General features: G+C 46.3%; 1 pseudogene; it reads left to right on the forward strand.

Annotated features, from left to right (window-relative positions):
- Positions 1-7,962: 7,962 nt before the first annotated feature.
- LOC143964680 (U2 spliceosomal RNA) lies at positions 7,963-8,083 on the forward strand (annotated as a pseudogene).
- Positions 8,084-12,482: the final 4,399 nt, after the last annotated feature.

A 12,482-nucleotide genomic window follows, 5' to 3' on the forward strand; every position in this document is an offset into this window, starting at 1 on the left:
ACCCGACTAGTCTTGTCTGCTTGTGGCCCTGACCTTGGCTTTGTCCCTCACCATCCCTGTCCTCCTGTTGCCTATTGTGGGTGTGAGCTGGGGGACCCTGGGGGTCGCAACCTGGAGCCAGTTGCAGCCAAGTCCATCCTCACCACCAGAGGCGCTGGTGAACACCTGCTGGCTCTTAGAATCCGCGCCCCAGGGAATCTTACGCTCTAACCCCAGTAGGATCTGTCCCCCGTCTGCAGCAGTCAACCGTAGGGTCCACAACCTTGCAGTGCACTCCTGATCCCTACGGTGTGCACCTGTCACCTCGCCTCAAGGTGACCTGACAATTCTCAAGTTCAAAAGTTGGGAGATACGCCTGAACACTGACAGTGTGTGTCCAGGAATGTGCCTCATGTTTGAAGAAGTATCAGCAAATACCTGCTATAGCCATTGTTTTTTATGGGCCGCTATACACGACATCTGTGGCTTCTGATTTGGGAAATATACCCTAATTTTATGTCAAATGCCCCCAGGCGCACATGTGCATGAGGTCTGAAGGTAATAGCAAGTTTTTGTGTCAATGTAGGCAGTTATTTCATTTAAAAATGTAAAATGGAGAACAGATCAGCTTTAAACTGATTGTAAACCTCAGACATAAAATATGAACAAAGCATATCCCTCTACGTATAGTGTGTACTTGTCTCAATTAAGAACACTAAGTGTCACTTTTGTCTGCTGCTTCATTCCTCTATCAGCATGAATCACCTCTGAAACCATGAGAAAAATGGTAACAGGGAAAGGAGCTCCAGGTGATTGACAGCCTCAGCTCTGTTAATGTGTGTTGTGTGAAGGGGGTGTGTCTCTTGCCTCCAATCAGCTCTCAGAGCTCTCCTTACTGAGCTCTGCAGAGTGCAACTTTAGCTCTCTACCCCCTTTTTTCTGACCGCTCAGACAAGCTTTACAATTCATTACTTTGAACGGATGTAGAGAAGAGAAGACTGCAGATAAACAGGTACATCTGGTGTAGGAGGGTTTGTTTAACCACTAGACGACCAGCTGCCGCAGTTTTTTTGGAAATTCAGTGTGTTACCATTTCTTAATTTTATTTGCATTGGACGGTGATGAGCCAGGTCTGCACCTGTCATCCATTTGTACCTGAAGATTTGCCTGGAGCGGTGTGTGCTCTTTTTTTTGGTTTCTACTGCGGCAGGTTGGCTCGCCTGGGCAAATCGCCGTAGGTATATGTTGGATGCTTTAAGACCACTAGGGGGTGTGCGCGTGCTGCCAGAGGCACACTCGCACACCCGCTGCACGGCAACAAAGCCGATGCACGTGTCTGGTGGCCACAATGTTTGCCAGGCACCTGCAATCACTCCTGAGAGACACAGAATGGAGGTCTAGCAATGTAAACAGACAGATCTCCGTTCTGTCAGGGGTGAGGAGACACATCTGTTGTTCATACTAAGTATGAACAGCGATCAATCTCCTCCTTCAGGCAGTCCCATCCCCCCACAGTTAGAATCACTCCCTAGGACACACGTTTAACCCCCTGAGCCCCCCCTAGTGTTAACCCCTTCCTTGCTAGTGACATTTATATAGTAATCAGTGGCTATTTTTTAGCTCTGATCACTGTATAAATGTCAATGGTCCCAAAAAAGTGTCAAAAGTGTCAGATCTGTCTGCCGCAACGTCGCAGTCCCAATAAAATTTGCAGATCGCCGGCATTACTAGTAAAAAAAAAAATAATAATAAAAATGCCATAAATCTATCCCTACATATTGGCCTAAACAGATGAAGAAATTTGTTTTTTTATATTTTTTGGGGGATATTTATTATAGCAAAAAGTAAAAAAATATAGATTTTTTTTTCAAAATTGTTGTTCTTTTTTTGTTTACAGCGCAAAAAATAAAAGTCGCAGAGGAGATCAAATTCCAACAAAAGAAAGCTTGATTTGTGGGAAAAAAAGGTCATCAATTTTGTTTGGGTACAACTCCGCACGACCGCGCAATTGTCAGTTAAAGCAACGCAGTGCCGCATCACAAAAAATGGTCTGGTCAGGAAGGGGGCAGATCCTTCTGGGGCTGAAGTGGTTAACCACTTGACCACTGGGCACTTAAACCCCCTTCCTAACCAGACCAATTTTCAGCTTTCGGTGCTCTCACACTTTGAATGACAATTACTCAGTCACGCAACACGGTACCCAAATTACATTTTTGTCCTTTTTTTCACACAAATAAAGCTTTCTTTTGGTGGTATTTACCGTATTTATTGGCGTATAACACGCACCTTTTTCCCCTTAAAATCAGGGGAAAATCGCGGGTGCGTGTTATACGCCGATACTCTGCGATTTCCACACAATTTTTGGGCTCTGGGCGGCTGAAAGTTGCCCAGAGCCCTTCTCATGGATTTCGGCCGCTCTCGTACCTTCTCGGCGGCTTTCGGCCGCTCTCGGACCTTCTCGGCGGCTTTCGGCTGCCGAGGTCCAAGAGCGGCCGAAAGCCTCCGAGAAGGGCCAAGGCGGCCGAAAGCCTCCGAGAGCGGCCGAAAGCCGCCAAGAACTTCCGGGTGCCGCAGAGATACGCGGGACATCTCGGCGGCGCCATTTTTAAAAACATAAGCGGACAATGCACTAAGACGGACAAGCTGCATGTCAAGGCTGCAATGAGGACAGGCTGCATGACAAGGCTGCAATGAGGACAGGCTGCATGACAAGGCTGCAATGAGGACAGGCTGCATGACAAGGCTGCAATGCGGACAGGCTGCATGACAAGGCTGCAAATGACGCTGACGAGGGTTCAGATGGACACTGATAAGGCTGCATTGATGGGCATTTAAATGTAAGGTTTTTTTCCTTAAATTTCCCTCCTAAAAGTTTTTTCCACAAAATTCCCTCCTAAACTTGGGGTGCGTGTTATACGCAGGCGCGTGTTATACGCCGATAAATACGGTAATCACCACTGGGGTTTTTTTTTTTTTGCACTATTAATCAAAAAAATAAATAAATAAATAATTTGTTTCTTTTAAAATGTATTGCAGAGTATTGGCAGAGTATTGACAGATTATTGCAGAGTATTGCAGAGTATTGCAGTGTATTGGCAGAGTATTGCACAGTGTTGCAGAGTATGGGCAAAGTATTGCACCGTGTTGCAGAGTATGGGCAGAGTACTGCACATTATTGTCACTGAGCAGCGCTGTGGGCACTACACATCCAGCCCACAGCGCTCGGTACAGAGAGGGGAGGGAGGAACCGGCGTCATGACGTGTTTGTTTACAAGTGATCGCTCCATCATTTGACGGAGCGATCACTTGGTAAACGGCCGCTATCAGTGGCCGTTTACCGTGATCAGTGATGTTCCCAGGTGCGTGCCCCAGGGAGCACGTGGGAGCAAGATTCTGGGAGGATGTCCATGGACGCCCTCCCAGAATAAGCTGACCGCGATGTAGCCATATTTTGGCTATGGCCTGGTCGGCATGTGGTTAATCTCTGTGTATCACCTGAGGCCAGTCACTTCGCTGGGTATACATGAGGGTTTACAACCACTTTAGGTGAACCTCCTATTATGTAGTATGGTGGCTGTTATCGTTGGCTTATTTTTGAAGATACAGGTTTCAGCGATATGGTATAATCTTGATACTTCTATATCTGGTGAGTCATGAACCTGAAACAATCACGCCTATTGCAGCTGTCTAGGCACGTACTAGTTTCTAGTTAATGACTTAGCAAATAATGAAGCAAAGATAAAGATAACTGACTCTTAGCCCTTGTACACACGGTCGATCGTTCCGACGGAAAATGTCCGATCGGACCGTGTTGTCGGATAATCCGTGTGTGGGCTCCATCGGACCAACAAAGTTTGAGAGCTGGATATAAAATTTTCCGACAACATGATCCGATTTGTAGAGAGTTCCGACAAAGTGCCACGCATGCTCAGATCAAATTACAAGACCAAAGCTATTGGCTACTAGCCTGAACATAGTCCCGTCGTAACGAACAAATGTCATCACATTCTGAACGATTGGATTTTCCGACAACTTTGTCCGACGGTGTGTATGCAACTCCGGTTTTGGACAAAATCCGTCAGAAAAAATCAGACGGATTATGTGGTCAGAATGTCCGCCGTGTGTACAAGGGCTTATAATTTTTTCAATTTCTTCAAAAATGTACTTAGTATTACTGTCTTACAGTCCCTAGTGCACCAGATCTCAGACCGGGAGAGGGACAGGCAGCATAAATAGTCAATCACACTATTATTAGAGAGTGAAGTAATAGAGAAACAAGCTGCTTCTCCTTCCACTGTCCAGTCACAAGTAAGCAAAGATCTGTATACTTACCTATTTTCAGCCCGCTCTGGTCTGGTCACGTGATTGGCTTCCCTCGATCAGCCGTAGGGGAGAAGATGGAGTACAGAAAACAGATGGGCCATTAAAGCCTATGGGAGACATCAAGGCTCAGGTATTAGCAGCCATTGTCAGTGCGCTCTATCCTCTCCCCTGCAGCCGGCGGACACAGGGGAAGTCACATGACCAGACTGGGCTGGCCTGAAAATAGGTAAGTATATACATATTTCTTACACAGGAATAGGTGTTTGTAGTGGGTGGGAGCATTTTTAAGATTAGTTAGGGTTTGACCAGAATTCTACTTTAACTACCCCAGGCCAATTTCTGTCATGCATGTAAGAATCAGCATTTTTTTTTTTTGCCATTTATTAGAAAATTATTTAGAACCCCCCAAACATTATATATATTTTTAAATTAGAGACCCAGAAGAATAAAATAATGGTTGTTGCAATTTTTTTTTTTTTTTGTGCATGATTTCTGCACAGCCATTTTTAAAACACAAATTTTTAGGAACAAAATACTGTACACGTTAGTGAATTATAGTGCACACAAATGCAATACAATACAATATAAAAGTTGATGTTACACCGTGTAAAAAGATACCTAACATGTCACGCTTTAAAAATACCTACGCCCCTAGAAGGACGACAAATGAGGGTACCTAAAAAAAATCTCCATAGGCGATACTAAGTCTTTACAGGTTACCAGTCTAGAGTTACACAGGAGCTCCAGAACTCTTGCTCTGACATTTGTGGCGATACCTCACATATGTGGCACGATCACTGTTTACATATGCATGCGGGACTTACGTAGGTGCTCGCCTTTTTTTACTTTTATTATTTATTTTAATTAAAACTTTTTTTGTACTCTGTCCCCTTCATTTTTTCTTAGCAAAGTTATAGCTTTAACAAGGAATGACCAACATCCCTTGCGATAGAAAAAGGCATGACAGGTTCTCTTTTTGGAGGGATCTTGCTGACGCATTCCTGTTTTGCTGGCGGGGAGTGTGGGGAGCCACCCCCCCATTGGCAGAATACAATGATCACAGCAGCGATCAGGTGAGGAAAACTTGACAGGCTGGATTAACTTTAGTACAACCAGCTTGCCAATAGACGGATCGAAATTTCTGGCTTTAGCCTTTAACTGTATGAGATTTAGGACCATGTCATATGATCTTGTCAATGGCTACAACTCAACAGCACCTGGATCACTAACAAACCCCCTGTTTTAATGGAGTCACTTCCTCGCTAGCCAGACCAGCAATATTACTTCTTCACTAGTGAGAGAGATTCAGCTGCATTCCAGCTTCTTCTTTTGCTAGCAGCAGCGATTCCCATGTGATGTCAGATTTATTTACTAATGCACTGTTTATTATAAAGATTTTTTTTCCAGAAATTACTAGCCTTGCTACTTTTTTGTCCTTTATTCCATCTCAATGTTGCTGATCTCCTTCGGTCTCGTGAGCTACTTCCTGTCTACCTGCATGTACTCCAGCAATGGCTGCATGGCATTTCTCAGGGCTGGTGTTCTGATGGTTGACACAGCCCCTTGTAGGCTCAATCACAAAGCCACATTACAAGATGACAAAGAAGTACAATTGGGACACAAGGACAGTGCTGTCACCTTATAACAGAAAGTGCCAGAAGCAGGACCTTGTGGAAGGAGCACCGGGCATTTTAGTAAAAGCTGCAGATATAAAAATATTGAAAATCATTTTTACAATTGAATTAACATTTTAGTGCAATCCTGTCAATATTGGGTCCAAAGTAAAGTAAGGGCAGCCAAGACAATGAGATCATATAATATAGAAACATAATAGAGAGATGACAGATAAGGACCAGGCGATCCATCGACTCTGCCCTCCTTTTTTTTGTATGCTTACCTTTCCAGGGGCCCGTGTCTTAAAACTCTGCCATGTTTCAGATCTCTGGCAGCTTCAGGTACGAGACTTTCAGTTGTGTTGAATACCTGCTTCCCTGCTGCATGCTGTGGTTTCTTCCACTGGCCCCTATATTTATACAAGAAGTATGATACAACAGAAATAACCATAGAGCTTAGCAGGGTAGCAAGTATTCACACCCCAGAGGTCTCAGATACTTGGAGTTGCTGGAGATCTGTAATGTAGTGAAGTTTAAGATGCTGGTAGCAGAAAAGTAAGTATAGATCAGGGGTGTCCAAACTTTCTAAGCAAAGGGACAATTTACTGTCCCTCAGTCTTTAGGGGGGCTGGACTTTGGCTATTAGGCATAGAAAATGCCCCAGCATCAGCGTCCCATCATTGGTTTTAATAGGAGAAATAGTTTCCCATTGAAGGTGTCAGTAGGGGGAATGGCGCCTCATCATTGGTATCAGTTGGTGGAATAGTGTCCCAAGGGCCAGATAAAGGCAAACACAGGGCCACATCTGGCCCCCCCGGCTGCAGTTTGGAAAACACTGGTATTGATCATCGCCTTTTACAGGCTGCCTTTACTGTGCACCCCCTATGACAGGGTCTTTTTTTAACATATTAGCTCCCATTCATGCATCAGATGATTTTTAAGCCTTCTTTGTGCATGAATGCAGTTTTTAATGTGTTTCAAGCATCAGGTATTTTTGTTTTTGTCAATGGAAAACAATATCATCTATGACATCGTCATCTTTGTATCTGCTTCACGTTTTTTCTGTGTGGTGTGTTTGCTCTGACAGGGCTCTTGAGCCATGTCCGCTATGCTTATCTTTTCCTCAGGACCTCTGCCCCTTCTTGCAATGGGCATCACTGGGGTCTGTAGAGATTCTTGTGGGCCCTTACCAGCATGGTCATTCCTAACTCCTCCATTTTGGTCTTATAGTGGCCATACATGCTTCAAAATTTTAAAACATCTTCGATTTGATCAAAACAATTGAGGCCAGGTTCACACCGGAGCGATGCGGGAACGCCGCGAATCCGCTGCGTTTTCCCGCATCGCATGCCTCCCGCCGGCAGTTCACACTGCCCTATGCGGACTGCTGGGAGTGTCAATGAAATCTTAATGACACCCCCAGATCAGTCCGCATGTCGCAGTGCGATCTGCAAACTCGGACAGGAATCGGATCGCATGGTGTGAACACCCATGCGATCTGATTCTGCTGCGGACCAAAAAAAGGGTCCTGTGCGAGTTTGTGGCGGGTGCGATGCGAATTCAGCCATACTATCTGTATGGCTGAACTCGCATCGCACAGAGATCGGATGTGATTTGCACTGCAGTGCCGTGCGAATCACATCCGGGTCTCCCACCCGCAGCGGTGTGAACCCAGCCTGAATCTGCAAAAAAGGAAATAGCCACAACTTCTCTTCCGATCGATTTAGGCTCAAACTGAATCGATGGACCAAGGCAGAAAATTGTCGATTGTTTTACATCTGCTGGCAGAAATGAAATACCTTGTTCATGCATACAATCATATTTTGATCAATCAGATTATGTGATTCTAATGGAAACAAAAATGCTACTGATGACTTATGATCACATCAAAAATATCAATCAACATCCACTTCCCCGTATGTGGTGCATGGATGAAATGGGTTGTCAACTACAGATCAATTATTCCAATCAGAAGAGATAAGTCCGAAAAGAAGTTGATCATTTATCAAAGTGTGTATGGGTACCTCATTTTCAGGTGCTCCAGTTGGCTGCTACTCTGCTTTTTGGCTAAGATCAAGTGTAGCATCTGTTCTTTTCAGTGTGCAGTAGGGGAGCTCCACTATAATTCTGCCCTTTGGGCTGAGATGGCTGGCTGTATAGTATCCTTGCTTGTATGATGGAGGTCCTGAGGGGCCCTCCTTGTGGGAAGGAATATGAACTGAGCACCTACCTCATTTTTGTACACTTCAAAGTTTTCTTTAAGAACAGTGTGGGTTCAAAAGTAAAATAAAAAATGCAAGTCTGTGGTGGCAAAAACATACATTTCTGCCATATACTTGTTTGCGCAACAAGCGGCAGCACGGAGCTCAGGCTAAATGGGAACCATTGAATATCATAGGAATCCTCATGCCTAACATCACAAAATTCATAACAAATGGCTCCGGGGGGAAATGGTAGCTTACTGATTGGGTGACAAAGAAAGCTTCTTTGGCCTCAGGCCGACCTGGGTAAACAGCTTGACCCGGAGGACTGGCAGGCCATGACCAAGGCGTTGTCTACATGCTCCAGAAATGTTCTCTTTCTGGAGAATGCGTATAAGGTATTCTATAGGTGGTATTACACCCCGTCGAGGCTGGCAACATTTATCCTGTCTTGCCCCCCCCTATGTTTTCGCGGATGCTCGCAGGAGGGCACTATGGCTCACATCTGGTGGACCTGCCCCAGGGTGACTAGACTATGGGTGAGAATATATGCTCTACTTCGTACACTCTTTCATGTGGATATTAGGAGAGACCCTTTTGAGGCCCTCTTGTGGAAACCGATTGCAGAGCTCCTGCGTCCGGAGCGTCAGCTAGCTGCGCATCTCTTTAATGCAACCAAGCTCACCATAGCAAGGGCCTGGAAGACTCCGGTTCTTAGCTATGAGGCAGTTAAGAACTGCATGAACGATATTATGGTGAACGAAAAACTGACGGCGATAACATCAGACACCCATGCTAAATTTCTTCGGGTCTGGCAGCCCTGGGTGGCTTATACCCGCCCATCCAGATTTGATCCGGTACTCCTCTCCCTTTGATCGTTGGATGTCCCCCCCGCTCCCCCCTCTTCCTCTCCCCCCGTCTTTACCCCATTTCTTTCTTTCTGCCCCCTTTTCTCTCTTTTCTATATCTCTATTGCTATCTCTTTTCTCATTTGCTCCCCTTTTTTTATTACATCTGTCTCGCAGTGCACTCAGGCTGCTCACTGGCATTTCTGACCAGTAGTGGGGGTTTCTTCTTATTCCCCTTTTGAAAGCAGCCCAACTCCATCTGTTCGCTGTGTAAGAGTTTTGCTTGCTTTTTTACCTGTTGTGTGGTTTTCAGATATTGGCACCTCATCGAATAAATGAACTCTGTCCGTCCCTACGCCCCATTAGCTTTGCTCTATGGGGTGCGGCTGCGTGTCGCGACCAGCTTAGATGCTCCTATATGATTATTTTAGGCCGGACACGAGTCCACCATTGTTATGTCCCTATGTAACTCTTCACAGGTCTTTGTAATATTTTTGGCAGATTTATGCTATCTTTGTAATGTCTCACTGATGTGAAATTTTTCAATAAACCTTTTGTAAAAGAAAGCTTCTATGGCCTCATGCACATTTGCAGGCATTTTATATGTAGTAAAATTCAAGATGTTTTCCTGTATCCAGGGGCCTCAGCTGGCATGTACATCCTGCCATACAAGTGAACAACTGTATGCAGCTGCAGCCATAGCCATGTAAATGCTGATGTCTACTCGTGCATAGGTTTTATTTCCCAAAAGCATAGCCTTTGTTCTGGGGAAATACCTTGAACATGCATGCACAGGTAAATGCCAATGTACAGAAGCATCGGCATTTACATGACTATGACTGCATACAACCATTCACTTGTATGGCAGGCTGTATGTCAGCTGTGGCTCTGGCCGGAGTCGGCAACTTGTAGATTGGACAGGTGACTGGTAGAATGTAGTCTGGTCTTGCTACCCGCCATCCCCAAGCACCAAACAGAGCAATGCAGAGGGACTACTCTACTTGTAAAGTTGGAGCTGTAGTAGGGAGCAAGAGCTGCATGAGACAATGCCTCCTCTGTAGGTCTGGCTCCTGTCCCATGAGGAGTGATACCAACTGCACTCCACCTCTTATCCTGGCTAGTGATCTCAAGAGTGGTGTCAGCAGCAGGAAAGAAGAGATCTTCAGATCAGTGTGAAGCAATACACTGGGCATAATAGTATAGGGCTGCTTTCACACTGATGTGTTGCTGTTTAACCACACCGCGGGTGCAGTGCACCTACAGCTTTGCCATAGACTTCAATTATATCCTGAAAGTTTGGTGCACTTTCTGAATGCGGGAGTTTTGGTGCGCTTTCAGAAAGTGCACCCCACATCTCCCGGATTTATTAGAAGTCTATGGCAAAGCGCAGCTAACCGGGTGCACCGCGCTGCACTCATGGTGCAGGTAAACTGCTGCACATCATTGTGAAAGAAGCCTTATAGGGATCTCAAAACAGTTTGGGGATGGCAAAACCCTATAGTTAAGATGTGCTTTTATCCTCCTCACCCCTACCGCACCCCCTTTAGCTGCAGTAGCCAGGGGTGTACACAGGTCGCAATCACAGCAGGAATTATACGCCTCATCATGGTTGGTGTAGCACCTGCCAAGTATGACCCATCCAAGTGAATAAGGCCATTCTGCAAGCGCCCTGCAACCTTGTACAGTACAGCAAACAATGGGTTAAAGCAAGCAGTGTTGTGTTGCTTTTTCACCACGTTCTACCCCTTGGACCCTGCAGAAGCATGCCATTGCAGGGCACATGCAGAGTGGCTCCATTTACCTGAATGGGTCATGATGGGCAGGCAGTAGCATCCACCAAAAGCAATAGGTGGCTTAAAGTGGAGCTCCAGACGCCTTCTGAAAAAAATAAAAGTCAGCAGCTGCAATTGCTGTAGCTGATGACTTTTAATATTAGGACACTAAAACCCCTTTTACACTGGGGCTGCGACTGCATTAGTGCTAAAGCTCTGCTTGCAGGGGCGCTGTAAGAGCGCTGAATACAGCCCTCTCAACCTGCCCCAGAGATGCTGCTTACAGGACTTTTTTTCCTGTCCCGCAAGCCCACTGCCCCAGTGTAACACTGGAATAAATGGGAGGCGTGTTTCAGGTGCTTAGGAGAGGCTATTTCCAGCGCTAAAGTGCCTGCAAACTGCCCCAGTGTGAAATGGGTCTTACTGGTCCACGAATCCAGCGGTGTCATCCCCTGAGCTAAAATTTGAATTGGCTATCGGATTCTGCCGCCACCATTTCCACTAGGAGAAACTGCCAGTGAACCTTTGCAGCCTGCTCCCTAATGCGCATGCATGAAGTGTGCTGCACTTTGTGAATAGTCCGGCGGAGGGGGAAAGAAGAGGGGAGCCGAACTTCTGTCTGATTTTGCTGCCGCTGGATCAGCCAGACGTGGGAGTGGGTACCTGCCAAACCAGGTACCTACTCCCCCTGGAAAGGTGCCAAATGTGGTGGCGGAGGGGGGAAGAGGTAAACAAGCAGAGATTCCCCTTTGGGAGGAGCTATTCCATGTGTACACCTTTGGCTGTTGGCTCAGCAGCTAAAGGGGGTATGGATTGGGAGTGGTAAAGCTGCGACACAGCCGCAGGGTTTTACCACCTCCAACTTTACATGTGAATGAACCCCAGGGGTGCCGCTGCCAATTGCAGCTAAGACCCCTTTCACAGAGGTGTTTTTCAGGCGCTAAAGGACAAAAAATAGCGCCTGTAAAACTCCTCCCCTACAACCCAAGTGTGAGAGCCCCACTGCTTTCACACTGGGGTGGTGCGCTTGCAGGTGATTGGAAAAAGTCCTGCAAGCAGCATCTTTGGAACAGTGACCACACCGCTCCTCCACCATCCCGCCTATTTGAAATGAATGGGCAGCGCTGCCAAATCGCTTACAAAGTGCTTTGGCAGCGGGACATTTAACCCTTTCTGTGACCGCGAGCAGGGGTTAAAAGCGCTGCTAAAATGATGGTAAAGCACTGCTAAAACTAGCAGCTCAGTGTGAAAGGGCTCATTCACAAGTGCAGCAGGCACTGCTGTTCCTCTGAAAAGGTGGCGACATGTTGCCTCCTCACCAACTGATTTAAACCCATGATTGCCATGCAATTCACCCGATTGTGACACAGTAGTAAGGCATTAGAAGTTTAAATCAGGAGTGAGGAGGCGACACTGTGCCCGGGGATCTTTGACTTCTGCCATGTTGTCCTGGGAGATCTCCACCTCCTACCCCTGCTCTATGGCATTGGAAAGTGGCAGGAATGTTAATGGCAGACATAGAAAATGTCTGCAGACTTCCACGTGCTTGAAGCCCATGAGTGCATGCCATGCAATGCTCCTGCTTATGTTAATGCCACTGGGGTTAGGTGTAGAACATTGACACTACAGGGTGCAGCACCATGCACCTTCCTCTGTGTATGACACACACTGAGTAGAGGAACCTCCCTGCCGCCCTCTCGTCACTCAGGGACCGGCAAGAAGCGCCGGATGACGTACTTCCTGCCC

The sequence above is a fragment of the Lithobates pipiens genome, unplaced genomic scaffold (genome assembly GCF_037356315.1).
Source record: "Lithobates pipiens isolate NorthernLeopardFrog02 unplaced genomic scaffold, aLitPip1_a1.2 Scaffold_8, whole genome shotgun sequence".
NCBI classification, from domain to species: domain Eukaryota; kingdom Metazoa; phylum Chordata; class Amphibia; order Anura; family Ranidae; genus Lithobates; species Lithobates pipiens.